General features: G+C 40.7%; 1 protein-coding gene across 1 annotated transcript in view; it reads left to right on the forward strand.

Annotated features, from left to right (window-relative positions):
* Positions 1-14,058, forward strand: part of LOC124607180 (sialin-like) — a 138,343-nt gene that overhangs the window by 106,353 nt on the left and 17,932 nt on the right. The window lies entirely within an intron of this gene.

Here is a 14,058-nt window from a genome sequence, read left to right on the forward strand (position 1 = left end):
AGTTTAGTTATTTGTACATCTTTACAATTGGTAATGTATTGGACTTCTATTTGTACCGTGCCCTGCTACGCGTACACAACCACGTATTTACATGTGTTGGTTTGCAGGTTCATCTTTCTTTAGATAGAATAGGACCGAGAAACTATGATGATTCCTTGTCATAAGATTTTGGATTGAAGTCATAGCACAGTCCTTGATTAGACAGCCGTCAAATGTGTTTAATATAGCGCTCGTCTAAATACAGTAGAAACTTGCCAATTCGGCCTCGGAAGATCCGACTCCCCGCTTAGTCCGACCATCTTATTTCCGGCGATTATTTACGTTCACGGGTCGTCGCTATTGTCAGTCGATGGTTAATCGTTTGCGATTTGGTCAGTAGGTGGTAGATCATTGATAATTGCGGTAGTTACATCAGTTTTAACATGGAACAACTTGTTTCCAACTCGCTTAATAAGCGTTATTGAACACACATTTGTTTTATAAATTAGCGAAAGTGTTACTCCTGCATACAATATTAGAGTGTGTAAAACTAAGGCCGGCCGGAGTGGCCGAGCGGTTCTAGGCGCTACAGTCTGGAACGCGCGACCGCTATGGTCACATGTTCGAATCCTGCCTCGGACATGAATGTGTGTGATGTCCTTAGGTTAGTTAGGTTTAAGTAGTTCTATGTTCTAGGGGACTGATGACCTCAGAAGTTAAGTCCCATAGTGCTCAGAGCCATTTGAGCCATTTATTTATTTATTTATTTATTTATTTGTAAAACTGAATTATGGCATCAGCTATAGACGTAAAGATGTGACGCTGTCTTCAGCGGAGAAACTGAAAGTGCGTAGGGGTTGGCATAAGAACTCTTAAAGACTGGAGAAAAAAATAGGATAACACTTTAATGTCGTACAGTAAGATTGATGTTGAGGAAGGACGGAAAATACGCTTTGTGGGTGTGGTTTGAACAGGAGAGAAAAAGTATGACAAGCACTGAGAGAGACAATGAAAATGAAAGGTTTACAGCGAGTGGAAAAAGGACATCGAATTCAATACGTAATTCTTTCTGGAGAGAAGCTGCCTGCTGACGAAACTGCAGCTAATGAATTTGCTCTGAAATTTGAAAATTTAGTTAAAGAGCTTAAGCTGGCCCCTGATCAAGTGTATTACATTGAGAGTCTGAAATTACGAAATGTTCTCTACAAGAACTCTACATGCACAAAACGAGTCTGTAACAGTTACAATACTTGCCATAGATAGAACAACTATTGCTCTCTGTAGTAAGGCTAATGGGAGACACAAGATGCCATTGCTTGTGATCGGAAAAGCAATAAAACCAAGGGCGTTCAAAAACATTAATATGGCGTCACTCCCTGTATATTATCATAACAAAAAGTCAACATGGGGGGAATCTTGCCTCTTTATGGAATGGTTTTATGACCAGTTCGTCCATACAGTTTAAAAACACCCAAAAGAAAAAAAGTTTCTAAGCGTGTCATGTCGATATTCGACAGTGTGACGTCCTATCCATCTGGAGATGAAAAAGGTGAACTAAAGGCTTTTATTTTTTCCTGCCAACGTAACATGCCCAATCCAACCCATGGACTGAGTGGCTGAAGAGGCGATACCGTCGAAAACACAGCATCAATTTTAGAGAGCACACAAGAAGGCAAGAGCTTGTTTCAAGCAACGAAATCAATAAATGTAAGAGATGAAATGTATATAATTACCGAAATCTGGTAAAAAATTCCGGCTTCAACGCTTGAAAAATCTTGCGGCAACCCGTGGAAAAAAAAAATAATCAAAAGAAGCGATTGAAGAGAACCAAGATGAAAAGGCCCATGAAACAAGCGATGAAAGTCAAGCCGTAGACACTCCAGCGACTTTGAGAGATTTGGAAACTTTACAACCCGACGTTGGCAGAGTGATGTGAGTGAGTGGATCAGTACACCTGACGCTGACTGCACAACGGAACAAGAATTAACTGTCGACCAAACCACTGACGCAGTTACTCGAAGAACCGATTAGAAGGAGAGAGTTGTTGACGACAACGAAGACAATGAACCAACGGCTCGAACGTGACATACAGATCCTAAAAATGCACTGCATTGGAGCAAAGCTTTACGCCGGCCCAATTAGAGATTTTGTGGAGTAGAAAATGGCAGAACATCGCGTCCTGCTTAAGAGCATAATATTTTTCAGTGTATGATTCCTTGTATTTTAAACAGTTCAGTGTTAATCAGTTGTGTGTCAATGCAGTACTGTAATGAGGTATGTGCAGTTGTTAAACTTTCACTCACAGTAACAATATCTTACCATACGCTACAGACACAGACGTGCTTTACAATACAGGCAATACTGTACATTACATTTTCGCGTAAGAGTTTTTTAGCGTGTGGACATTTTGTTTTCGTTTTGTTACTGTTTTAACCTGGAACAACCTCTCAGACAGTATTTCCAGTTCAAAATTGTAGTCTTACTGTATTTTAAAGTTGCGTGTGGTCGGTAAAACTGTTCTTCTGACAATGCGACCTTTTTGGCATGACCGAAGGAACATTGCATCGAAATTCGCAATAACGCAGGAACTGCAACATCGTATTTATCCGCCGACACCAGGCAAGCGACTTTCAAGAAAAATGCTTCCCATGTACGGCGATATACATAACGCTAGTACGAGTACAGTTTGTCGATACACCATTGATGACGTATGGAAGTTTGGAGGTAGCCGTGAGTTGTGCTTGGATAGCGAAATGATACGCCGTCACGGTAGCTCAGCGTGTTTGGTCAGAATGTTAGCTACCCTCTAATAAATAATAATAATAATAAAAACAACCCTCTGTTAATAGATCAACGAAGTACTTGAACAAGCGCTATGGGATGTCCGCCCCGAAAAAAGAAATGAGATCAACCGAAAAAAATGGTAAGGTGATTGCTCGCGATAAGCGGGAAATCTGGGTTCGATTCCCGGTCCGGTACAAAATTTCGTTGCTTGTCATTCCTACAAAAATCGTTGACATGCATACATATTCAACAGCATACTTCTCAATACATCGTGGAATGATACAGCCCAAACTCTGTTACCACTACAAACTCACGTCGGTCATAGACACCATCAGGTGAGACATCAAATTAATATGCCTTTTCTTGCATCTAATTCGTCTAGAAAGGAACTGAAACAACAAAAACCACTCGTTCAACGAACGGCTCACTCATTTTGGACATAGAAAGAAAGTGAACATATGATTCCCCACCAGCATCTCTACCCTAATCCTTTGGCTGTTGTGTTCACAAGCGCCAGTTTGCAGTATCCGGGAGAAGAAAGCTGGACTGAAAAGTAGAGCGTGCAGCCGTTAGCCAGCTGGAGATACTACTTAACTAACGAGGCGGACTTGGCGAAGTCTGACAGAAAACAACAGATTCCTCTTGCCTGATGTGTAGTGTTTTTGTATGCGTGTGTGTTTGCTTTCCTTTTGACTTTTAGAGTTTAATTCTATTTTGTTTATGGAGGAGACTACCTGTGGGAATTGTTAGACATCAGTTGGAGACGATGTACTAACTACACTGTTTGCAGAGTTTGTTTTCCAATCTAGTCGTCGGACCTGATAGACTTAAAAAAATAGTTGGAGTGCCACAGGGTGTTTCCGAATGATGTGAGAATGACCCTGTCTCGTGGATTAAAGCAACGCTGGTGACCTTCAGTTAGACATATAATGCTGCACAGAATGGTACAGAGAATTAATCTATGTCCGCCAGTAATTTCTTGTGATCAGATCAGCGTAGCAGGACGACAATCAGCTTAGCAGGACGTCACGCAATTTTTATCGCGCACCGTTCATCACGGGTGTATTCTGGTCGCAACCGTAACTGGGATTTTACGCGACGCCTAGGAAGCTCCGAGGAGGGACGAAACGAACGCTCCAGACCAAGTTAGGGTTTGGCGTCCGCTCGACGATGAGGTCGTTAGAGACGAGGCACGGTGTAGAACTGGAGAAGGATACAGACTAAAATTAGCTGGGTCATTTTTTCCAGGCAAGCAATTTGGAATTTGCCCTAAGGATGCAAGGAAATCACTGCAAAACCTAGAAACCGCTGTAAATCAAGCTTAAAATTTGTAAATTCAAAAGTATTCAGGTAATGTAGACCTTATCTAAAGAGTGGTGGCAGAATTAACAATGATGAACTAAATACATTCAAAGCAATCTGAATGCCATAGCGGTAGGGGGGGGGGGGGGGCTTACCAGGATGCTGAGTGAAAAAAAAAAAGGCTAATGGCCACTAAATAACTATACGAACGGCAGCGTTGTTGCATTCCAGGTAGCCGGATGACTGGATGATAATAATTGCATTTCAGTGATGCCTTATTCCTGCCGGAATTTGTATTCTCCAGTAACTGCCAGTTGAGTAGGTCATGTTGCCAACGACATTATGGGGCACACATTTTGAATACAGCCTTCAAGGGATTGTAGAAGGGTCTTGGTAATTTTGATGAGGAATCCATTTTCGGAAATGCACCGTTTGGATGTCAAATAACTTTGAAGATATGATCACTTTCAAATCTGACACTTCACGGTACGGTACATAGTCGTAGAGCTGCAGTACGCATGTACCGAAAACGTTTCCGGATCGCAAATTTCCAACATTTTCGTCCAAGTACAACAGAAGCGAGAAACACGTACGTTCGCAATTGGTAGGGTTGGCTTTGCTCCTCCGCGAACACTCGCCACTGTTTACCAACCGTGTGTGTGAAAGCATGAGTCGCCGATACACATTGCGCGGTGGGGTCGCCTCGTCGAGTAACTCCTGAAAGGCACACACGTGAGAGCCCATTGTCTCCGCTTCGTAGCGTTTTTCCACAACTTAATAAACACAACAGACACACATAACAGAAACATTAGTCATCAATAATATATTCTCTTTCACTACGGACAAAAGCCTGCCAACACTGGGGTAACTTTTCAATTCCGCCAAAGTAGAAATCACGTGATCTTGAGGCGAAGTACTCGTCGAGCAATGTTCAGAGCACATTTTCATCCGGAAAGGGAGTTCCTCGGAGGCTGCTCGATAGAGCGCGGAAGAGTTGAAAATCTGAGGGCGCATGCCGAGGTGAATAAGGTGGGTGCAGAATGACTTCCCAATCAGGGAGTAGCATCACATCACACATTCTGCCTGGTCGTTATTCTCGGATTGCGTCTGTAAAGTCTAGTTTACACGACGACATTGGGTTGCGCCACTCGTTGCGTGGAATGAGCAGCACGCAAGTGGTTTCATATATGACTGTAGACACGGCGAGACCAGTATACACTCCAGTTACCTCGTTTTGTGGGTTCCTTAGTCCTGTCTGAAATGAAAGTTTTGGCAGCTGCACGTCGCACGAGTTGTGTTGGAGTTAAAGCTTGCTGCGTGGAATCGCTGCATGAGAAAAAAATAAGAAATGTGTTTCGATTCGTGACTGGATGAAGAAAAGACGTCTGCTCGGTTGCTAAGCAACCTTGCTGAAATAATTTGCAACGGAAGACCCAAGAAGTTCTTTTAATTATCTTCGAATGTCACCAGAACCTTCCTTCTAAATAGAGTTAATTATGCGATAAGGAATAAAGATATTGTAATGCATGAAGCACTGTCGCCACGACTTAAATCACATATCACATTTCACGCTTTACAATCGAGAACACTCGGCATGCTATAAGATGCGATTTTAGTTGATGACGCTTTTCCATTAACACCAATAATTATTAACAGTAATAATTATTAACGTTAACAGCAGTAATTATTCGAAACAGGTCGCATTAAGAAGAGAATGGTTGGCAAACTACTCTCTTGAGACAGATCTGTTCAGTGACAATATTTCAAAATTCAAACATACGTGAGTGGGAAGTACTGCTGCGACGTTTTAAATAATTAAATATTGAATAAAGAATGAAGCTTCTTGATTTGTGTAGCCTTCCCTCCTTTCAACAATATTCTTTAAAAAAAGACCCTGGCCAAATCGACCGATGGGATTTTAGTCTTGTAGACGACAGCATTTCTACAGCTGGAATTACGTTTGCTTGTATTTTTCTTAATTCGGTTGCATATGTGCTCCTAATTCAATAAATTTTCCCCTGCATCTCAAATATTGTCAAACTATCTATGTTCTGATGGTCTCAGGAATAGCAATATGTTGCTTGTTTTTGTAATCAGCATCAGTGAAATCCCACAGACACCTATGCAAACCATAGATATCCAAAAAGCGAACATTATTCTCCGTTCCCCACTTCATATTTCAGTTTATCTACACTCTTACGAACACATATAACCTTAAAACTCATGCAACTAGTGTCGCCAAAGTTGGAAGACGCCGACAGTGTTTAGTTTCACCGACGAGTTGCTCAAACATGCGGCGCGCATGCGCAGTGGCCGGTTGCGCTGTTGCCTGCAACTTAGTGTCGTCGTGTAAACTAGGCTTAAGACGCCTCAGTTGTTGATAATAAAGTGTCAGCAGTGAGTTTTACATCCAGGAGAAGCAGTTCGTAGTACATCACACCATCGCTGTTCCACCAAATGCATAACATTATGTTTTGTGGATGCGCGCAGGTCTTTGTGCTATGAACTGCTGCTTTGTTTGGGCTTTGGCGTGAAGAACCAGTTATCGTCACAAGCAACTGGATAGGAATGGTCGGCGTTGTTCACGAGCCAATTCATGACGAGCAAGCAGAGGTGGACATATGGCCGGCCACCCGCTGACTTTTCTGATTTTGGCGTAGAGCACGCGGTAGTCATACATCCGAGTTGTGAACCTGCCCCATTGCACGTAAATGTCGTACGACGGTGGAATGATCACAGTTCATAACATTTGGCAGTTCTAGAGGACACAGACATGGGTAATTGGAGATTCATGCGTTTAAGCTATCTTCATCAAACTTCGAAGGTCTTCCTCAACGTGAAATGTCACTACTGTCGAAACGATCTTCGCTAAAACCACAAAACCAATTTCTTGCTGTGCTCTGTCCAGTGGCATTTTTTCCATACACGGCGCAAATGTTGCAACTGCCTCTGCTGCTGTCACGCCTGTATCGAACTCAAACAGAAGAATATGTCGGAAATGTTCCGCTTTATCCACTTGGCACTCCATCTTCTTGCATCCACAGCTTCGCTCTCTATCTCCAAATCACAAAATGACAATATGTAAACTCAAATAGCAAAATTGAACTACAAATAAAAAATGACAATTGATAAATAAACCCGTAGCAAACGGAATATTAACACGAAAAACAAAAAAGCTACGAACCTATGCCCCAATCTAATACATTATTCTAGTTTATTCTTGATGACGGTGTTAGCTATATGATACGCAGTCGTGAACGCCTGAACACTCTTTGAAGATAACTACGTGCGTTGACTTCCAGATATTACATAATGTAGACAATGTCACCCCGCAGAGGGAAGAGGCTAAATTTGATATCCAACAAGAAGGTCTAATATGTCACATAAAGATATACGAGGTGCAGCAGTTCAGACATGATCACTCTTATCATCCGCTAGCTGATAGTGTGTCACTTAAAGTCTTGTCTTTTAATCTACATGGTTTGTGAACAAGATAAGGAGAGTGTTCTGCAGGATTGCTGCCGTAAGATAAGAGACGTCGCTAATTGTTGTACGCTACGAAATCTGATAGTGACGTAAACGTCCTCGTCCCTGTTCTTGGTCGAGGCGAAACACGACTAGCGGGTAACTTGCGCGTCTGCGTTGCAGTGAAGCTTCCACGTCTATTGGGCACCTTACGCACAGCACTGATCGCATTTGTAGTCACTTTTTGTATTTAATTAGTCTTCTGAATGATTAGATGCCGGACGCCACGATTTCCCTCATGTACAAGCCTCTTCATCTCAAAGTTGCACTTACACCCACAGTACGTTCTCAATAATTGAGAATTATTCAAAACTGGATATGTATTAATCCACCGAGGTCTAGGGCAAACGTCTTCGAAATCCTAATAAAAAATATTGGGTGCTGGGTTCGATCCCAATCTCTGGTTAGATTATGGATAAAAATCATCAGCAGTAACGACCGAACGCTTTTCGTATGAGTCAAGGTAATTCTGCCAAAGGCCTTGTACTAACAGGGTGCAGGATATGATAGATGTTCCGGCCACCCTCCTGTCCGAGAGAGATAAAATGCCCTTAACGGCGATACAGTCATCACTGATCAGTACGTTGAGGATGTAGAAAGTAAAGGAAACCACTGCATTAAAGACAACGTGTAAACTTAGGATAAGTAGCATATCACTGAGAGTGTCATGAAGATCACTGGCAAAAAATTCCGGTTTAGCCCATTGTATGGATGTGCAATGCAAGACTCCGAAGGGGGAGATGACTATGATAAAAAAACAACAAAAAGGTAACATTCTAAGAGTCGCAGCGGAGAATGACATAAGTCTGAATTTGCTGGAAAGTTAGAAAATCTGAAATGGAGAATGCAAGGACTCAATCCAAATACAGTAAAAGTCAGAAAGTGAAATAGATAAAATGTAAGGATTTCTGGTCAGGGAAATATAGGGTAATATTAACTGTACCAGAAAATTGTTTAGTGGGGGTAGCAATCGTCATGAGTAGAACGACAGGGTAAAGGTTTACAGCTACATTTCAGTGATGCCATGACTCATCAGAATCGACAGCAAACTAATGTCAACAACAGTCGTTAAGGTATACATGCCGACGTCACAAGCAAAAGACGAAGAGATAGAGAGACTATATGAGAGCACTGCAAGAGTAACTCAATATGTAAAGGGAGATGAAAATCTAATAATCAGCACTTTAGTAGGGAAAGCAATACGAGACATAATTATGGGTGAATACGAGCTCGGCAGCAGGAACTAAATAGGAGATAGTTTCCTTTAGTTCTGCAAGGAACTGCAGCTAGTAACAGCGAATACACTGTCCAAAGGAGGAGGAATTATATTCGGAAAAGGCTTACAGACCCGGGAAGGTACCAGCTAGATAACATCAAGGTGAGTCAGAGATTCCGAAATCAGATATTAGATTGTAAAGAGTACCCAAGAGGAGATATAGACTCACATCGTAATTTTGTAATGAGTAGACCGAATTTTTAAGAGAATCTTCAGGAAGAGTAGGTGTGTACGGAACTAGAATACTGAAGTGCTGACGATTCATGATGTGAGTTTAGAGTTCTCTGAAGCTGCAGATATTGCGATAACACATACCACGGTAGGCAATTCGTTTGAAGAGGAATGACACTCCTACAAAGGACAATAACCGTTGGACAGACCAATATGGGTACAGGGGTGATAGCTGCGAAGAATTTTGGGTAATAGAAGGAATACTTCAATTTATTGTCGGAAGAACCAAATGAAAAGATGTTCAGGATGAAAAGTAATACTGCAAATTAAGTGAAAATCATTTACGAATGAAGTCAATATAAAGAGCGGGTAAGTTACAGCAAAATGACTGCAGGAAAAACGTGAAATTACTGAAAAAGTAATGATCGTCAGAAGAATAGATTCAGCACGTAGAAAAATCAGAATAACCGTTGACATAATTGAAAGCAAGGATGTCAACATTAGAAGTACAAAGTAAAGGAGAAAGCGAGGAGGGGGCCATGAACAAGGACGAGGAACTGTTGGTTAACGCAACAAGAAAGGAAATAGTTCGATTTATGCAACGTAGTTGATTTTATATTTGAATTTGAGCGTGAAAGAGCTTGGAAGACTTGCAATCAAACAAGGCAGAAGGCATAGTTTGTATCCCTTTCAAAGTTCTAAACTCATTGGGAGGGGGGAGCGGCAACCAAAAGATTATTAAAGTTCCTGTACAGAATCTGTGAGACATACCATCGAACATTCGTAACAATGTGATCAACACAATCTAGAGGATATTAAAGGGACATAAATAAGAGAATTATCACACAGATTTACGACTCATGAATTTACGTTGCTGACAGGAGTAATATACAGAACAATGGAAAGAGAACTGAGGATTTGCTAGATGACTATCAGTTGGCCCCAAGAAAGGTAAAGACACCAGAGAGGCGCTTCTGAAGTTGCGGCTGATAATGGAGTAAGTCACCTTCATAGAATAGGAATGCTGACTAGAAGAAGGGACAGAATAATAGGTCATGTATTAAAACGCCAGAGAATAACGTCCACGTTACTAAACCGCAGAGACCAAAAACTGTAACTAATAGAGGCACTACGTTCTTTTATGCTCCTCATCAATGATTTCGGCTTCCTTTAGTTAACTCCTAAGCCATATTCCGAGCTCATTAGACAGTTCATTTCATTCAGTAGGTTCTGTAACTTTCACGGAAGATATCAGTCTCATCAGCGAATCTTATCATTGATATTCTTTCACCTTGAACTGTTATCTGATTTGTGTGACTTATTTTATTTTCTGGATTGTTTCTGCGATATACAGGTCGAACAGTAAAGGAGAAAAACTACATCATTGCCTGACGGCCTTTTTAATCCGAATACTTCTATCTGGATCCATCTAAATTCTTGCGCTTATTGTATGTTACCCGTCTTTACCTAGAGCTCTTAAAGATTTGTAAGCTATTACACCACTTAACTTTGTCGAGCGGTTGTTATGAGTGAATAATTTCTGTGACAGTGCCTTTATTTTTTTGTATGTTAACTTCCATTATTTGGAATAACGGCAATATCTTTTGATAAACGAAACTGATCTAACAGTTGGCAAGTTCTTTTTTTACATTCTTTTGTGTATCATTCTGCCCACCACTTTGGATGCGTGAGCTGTCAGACAAATTTTGTAACAGTTTACTCATTCATCTGAACTTACTACCTTCAGAATAGTGCAGTTGATGTTTTCTTATAATTCTGATGGTATGAGAAATGCAAAGCCCTAGAGGCATGCGTGACTATGGGAAAGAAAGACGCAGCCTACAAGAAAAATAAAGAAAACAGTTGTATGAATATCCAGTGCTCAAATCGCATGTCGATGCTAAGGAAAGAAGGGGAGGCTGAAAGATGGAAGGAAGCGGAGATGAAGATGAGATTATAGAAGGGAAAGAGACAGTAGAGAAGATAGATGGAAGGCACGGTACTGTTATATAGTAACACGCGAAGCAGTATATAACTTACTGTTATGCTAGAAGATACTGAAGGCAGGCAAACCTATGTTTTTTATGTTTATAGGTTAGAGAAAGCTTTTGACAATGTTGACTGAAATACACTAAAACAAGAAGGTTGCAGTGATAAAGTACAGGAAGCGAAGCGAACAGGTACTTACAAGTTGTACAGAAAACAGACCGTAGTAATAAGAACCGAAGAAAATGAAAGAGAAGCAGTAGTTGAGAATCGAGTGACACAAAGTTGAGCGTATCCCGGTGTTATTCAATCTGTATGTTAAACAAGTAATAAAGGAAACTAAGGATAAATTTAGAAAGACAGATTCAGTTGAGGGAGATGATATTAAAACTTTCAGGTTTGCCGATGGCACTGTAATTTTGTGAAAGACGGCATAGGACATGGAAGAGCAGCTGAAAGGAAAGAATAGTGCCCTAAAAAAGAGATTACAAGATGAATATTTGGAAAAATGAAACACTAAAAGCAGTAGAGAAAGTAGCAAAATAACTGACGACGGACGTCGTAGAGAGGACATAAAATGCAGACCGGCAAGTAAGAAAAGAGTTTCTGACAAAGGGAAGTTGGTTAATATTGAATATAAATTTCAAATCCCTAGCGTGGAGAGTTACATCACGCCAGTCTTTTAGACTGAAGACTGCAACATCAGCACGATACAATTTATAATTTGAAAGTATATCCAGATCATTACGTTCAGCCATTCTTAATTTTGAAAACACTCTGTCTCCTTCGTCTATTCAACGGTGTTTTAATAATTTTCTTGTAATTATTTTATTATTTTGTTGGGAACTATTCTGAAAAATTTATAAGGAGCTCTTGAAAGTAGGTCTCAATTTTGCGCTAGCATTATTTTCATTGTAAGGTGCGACTTAGTAAATATTGTTCAACCTTTATAAATATTTTCGTTGTTTTAATTAACTCTCTTCACTCGAAAGTATGTTATATAATGTGACTAACTCTGCGTCAGAATTAGAAAATCTATCTACCTCAGTTTGTTTAAAGTCAGCATTTTGAATGTAAACGTCATCTGCCATAGTGCTATTATCTTGGGCTACTTACTCATAGAAAGTTATGATTTATCAGATTATACTGACATTTGGAAATCAATTTTTTGTTAATTTTAAGAAATGTATATCAAAACATCCATTTATATATGAATCGAAATTTATATATAATGGCACAACACAGTGTAAAATGTTTTCCAAAAAATTTCCCAATTTCCGAATGAGGACTACTAAAGTGTTACAAATCGAGTCTTGTGTTCTGCAGTACTAAATATGAAGTACATGTTTCTCAAATCCATACAAAGCTTATTCATTTGCATAGTTCGGAGTGTATAATCTTTGCGATGTCTGTATATTTTATTTATTATCAATCTACTTCGACATCCAGCTTATTAATAATCAACTTCAGTGACATTCTTCCGACCATCATCATGCGTAAAGTTTGTAAGATATAAAGAGTCGCAAATATTTTCCTACATGAGTCTATTCTTTTCACTTCACTTTATGTTTTCGTCTCGTATTCTACTGTAAAGTCTGCTATATACCAAAAGGAATTTATTTATTTCTTATAACGATGTGTGGAACTGTTTCATACAACAGTTCACTTGATAAGACTTTGATCAACTTCACTTGCATTTAGTCAGTTGAAGTCATGAATTGATGCTTCAGTCGTAAACAGTTTTCGACAGTATACTATATATAAAAATATCTTTGGCATTCAGATGTAGAGGAAGGTTGCATGCAATATACGTCGCTTATGTGTAGGGAAGTTGACTCTGATACTTTTGGGAACACTTAAATTTAAGCCTTTCAGATCAGACTTTTGTTGGAGATCCGTGCAATGCCATTCGAGCAATTTTGGGCTATGACACAGGACCGTTAGCGATTATTTGTTGAAAGCATTACTGGAATGAGAAGGATTATTGTAATTGCCTGCAATCAACAAGAGCCAGAGTCAGTGAATATTCAATGCTTCTTGTCTTCGCAATATTTGAAGATACTGTTTTTTTTCTACTAAATGGAAATGACTGTACTTGTGGGGGAGCTGAACTTTTCTGCGAAGAATTAACGATATATTAGGCACCAATGCCTTTACTTAGCCTTTACCTTAATCTTACGAATACGCAGCCTTTCTCTGAGACCATCACCTGAATACAACGCCTCTGGACGTGATCTCCCCCCTTTTGAGTGTCGCGGGACCGATTTTTTTGCTCTGGAATACAGGGCTGAAAGGACTGTTTAGAACAATTCGACCAAATTTGAATGCGGCCCGAGGCAGAAAAGGGAGTTACTGAGTTACTTTCTCATCTTCCCTTTGGCTCCCACCCGTGACGTGAGCGCAGAAGATGGGGGGGGGAGGGTAGGGGGATAGGGGGGAGATTGATTACTGGCACACACTCAATAAAATGACAAAAGTGTCGGTCAAAGAGTCCACTGTTCGGCAACGCCCTGAGTGACATCTACGCACCTACGTCAGGTGCTTTAGAAATGTCTCTTCACAGGGATACCCATCCTCCGCTCCTTACCCGCTGGCGGGATTGGCAACTCTTTTAACACTCTGCAGATTTCACACGCTAGTGTCGAGACAGTCACCCGCCCTGAGGGCTGGTAGAGAACAGTGGACGGGTGTCTCTATATAGTGAATGTTTTAAAGTGCCCAAGAAAGATGCGGAGGTGGCCATGAGGATGGTGCCGAACTTAGCCATTTTATTCAGGTGTGTATCAACGTTGCAACGTCCCCCCCCCCCCCTCCCCTCTGCTGTGTACATGCCACATGCCACACGATGGCCAGAAAGAAGGGGTGAAAAGGCATAAACACCCTTTTCTGGTTCGGGTCGCTTTCAAATTTCGTTAAATGGTTTTGATCGGATTCTAGTGTTTCCATCCTGTGCACCACACCAACAATTGTGGTCACAGTATACTCAAAGGAGGTGAAATCGCATTGAAGACTTTGCAGCCATGTGTTGCCCTTGG

Source organism: Schistocerca americana, chromosome 3, assembly GCF_021461395.2.
Source record: "Schistocerca americana isolate TAMUIC-IGC-003095 chromosome 3, iqSchAmer2.1, whole genome shotgun sequence".
NCBI classification, from domain to species: domain Eukaryota; kingdom Metazoa; phylum Arthropoda; class Insecta; order Orthoptera; family Acrididae; genus Schistocerca; species Schistocerca americana.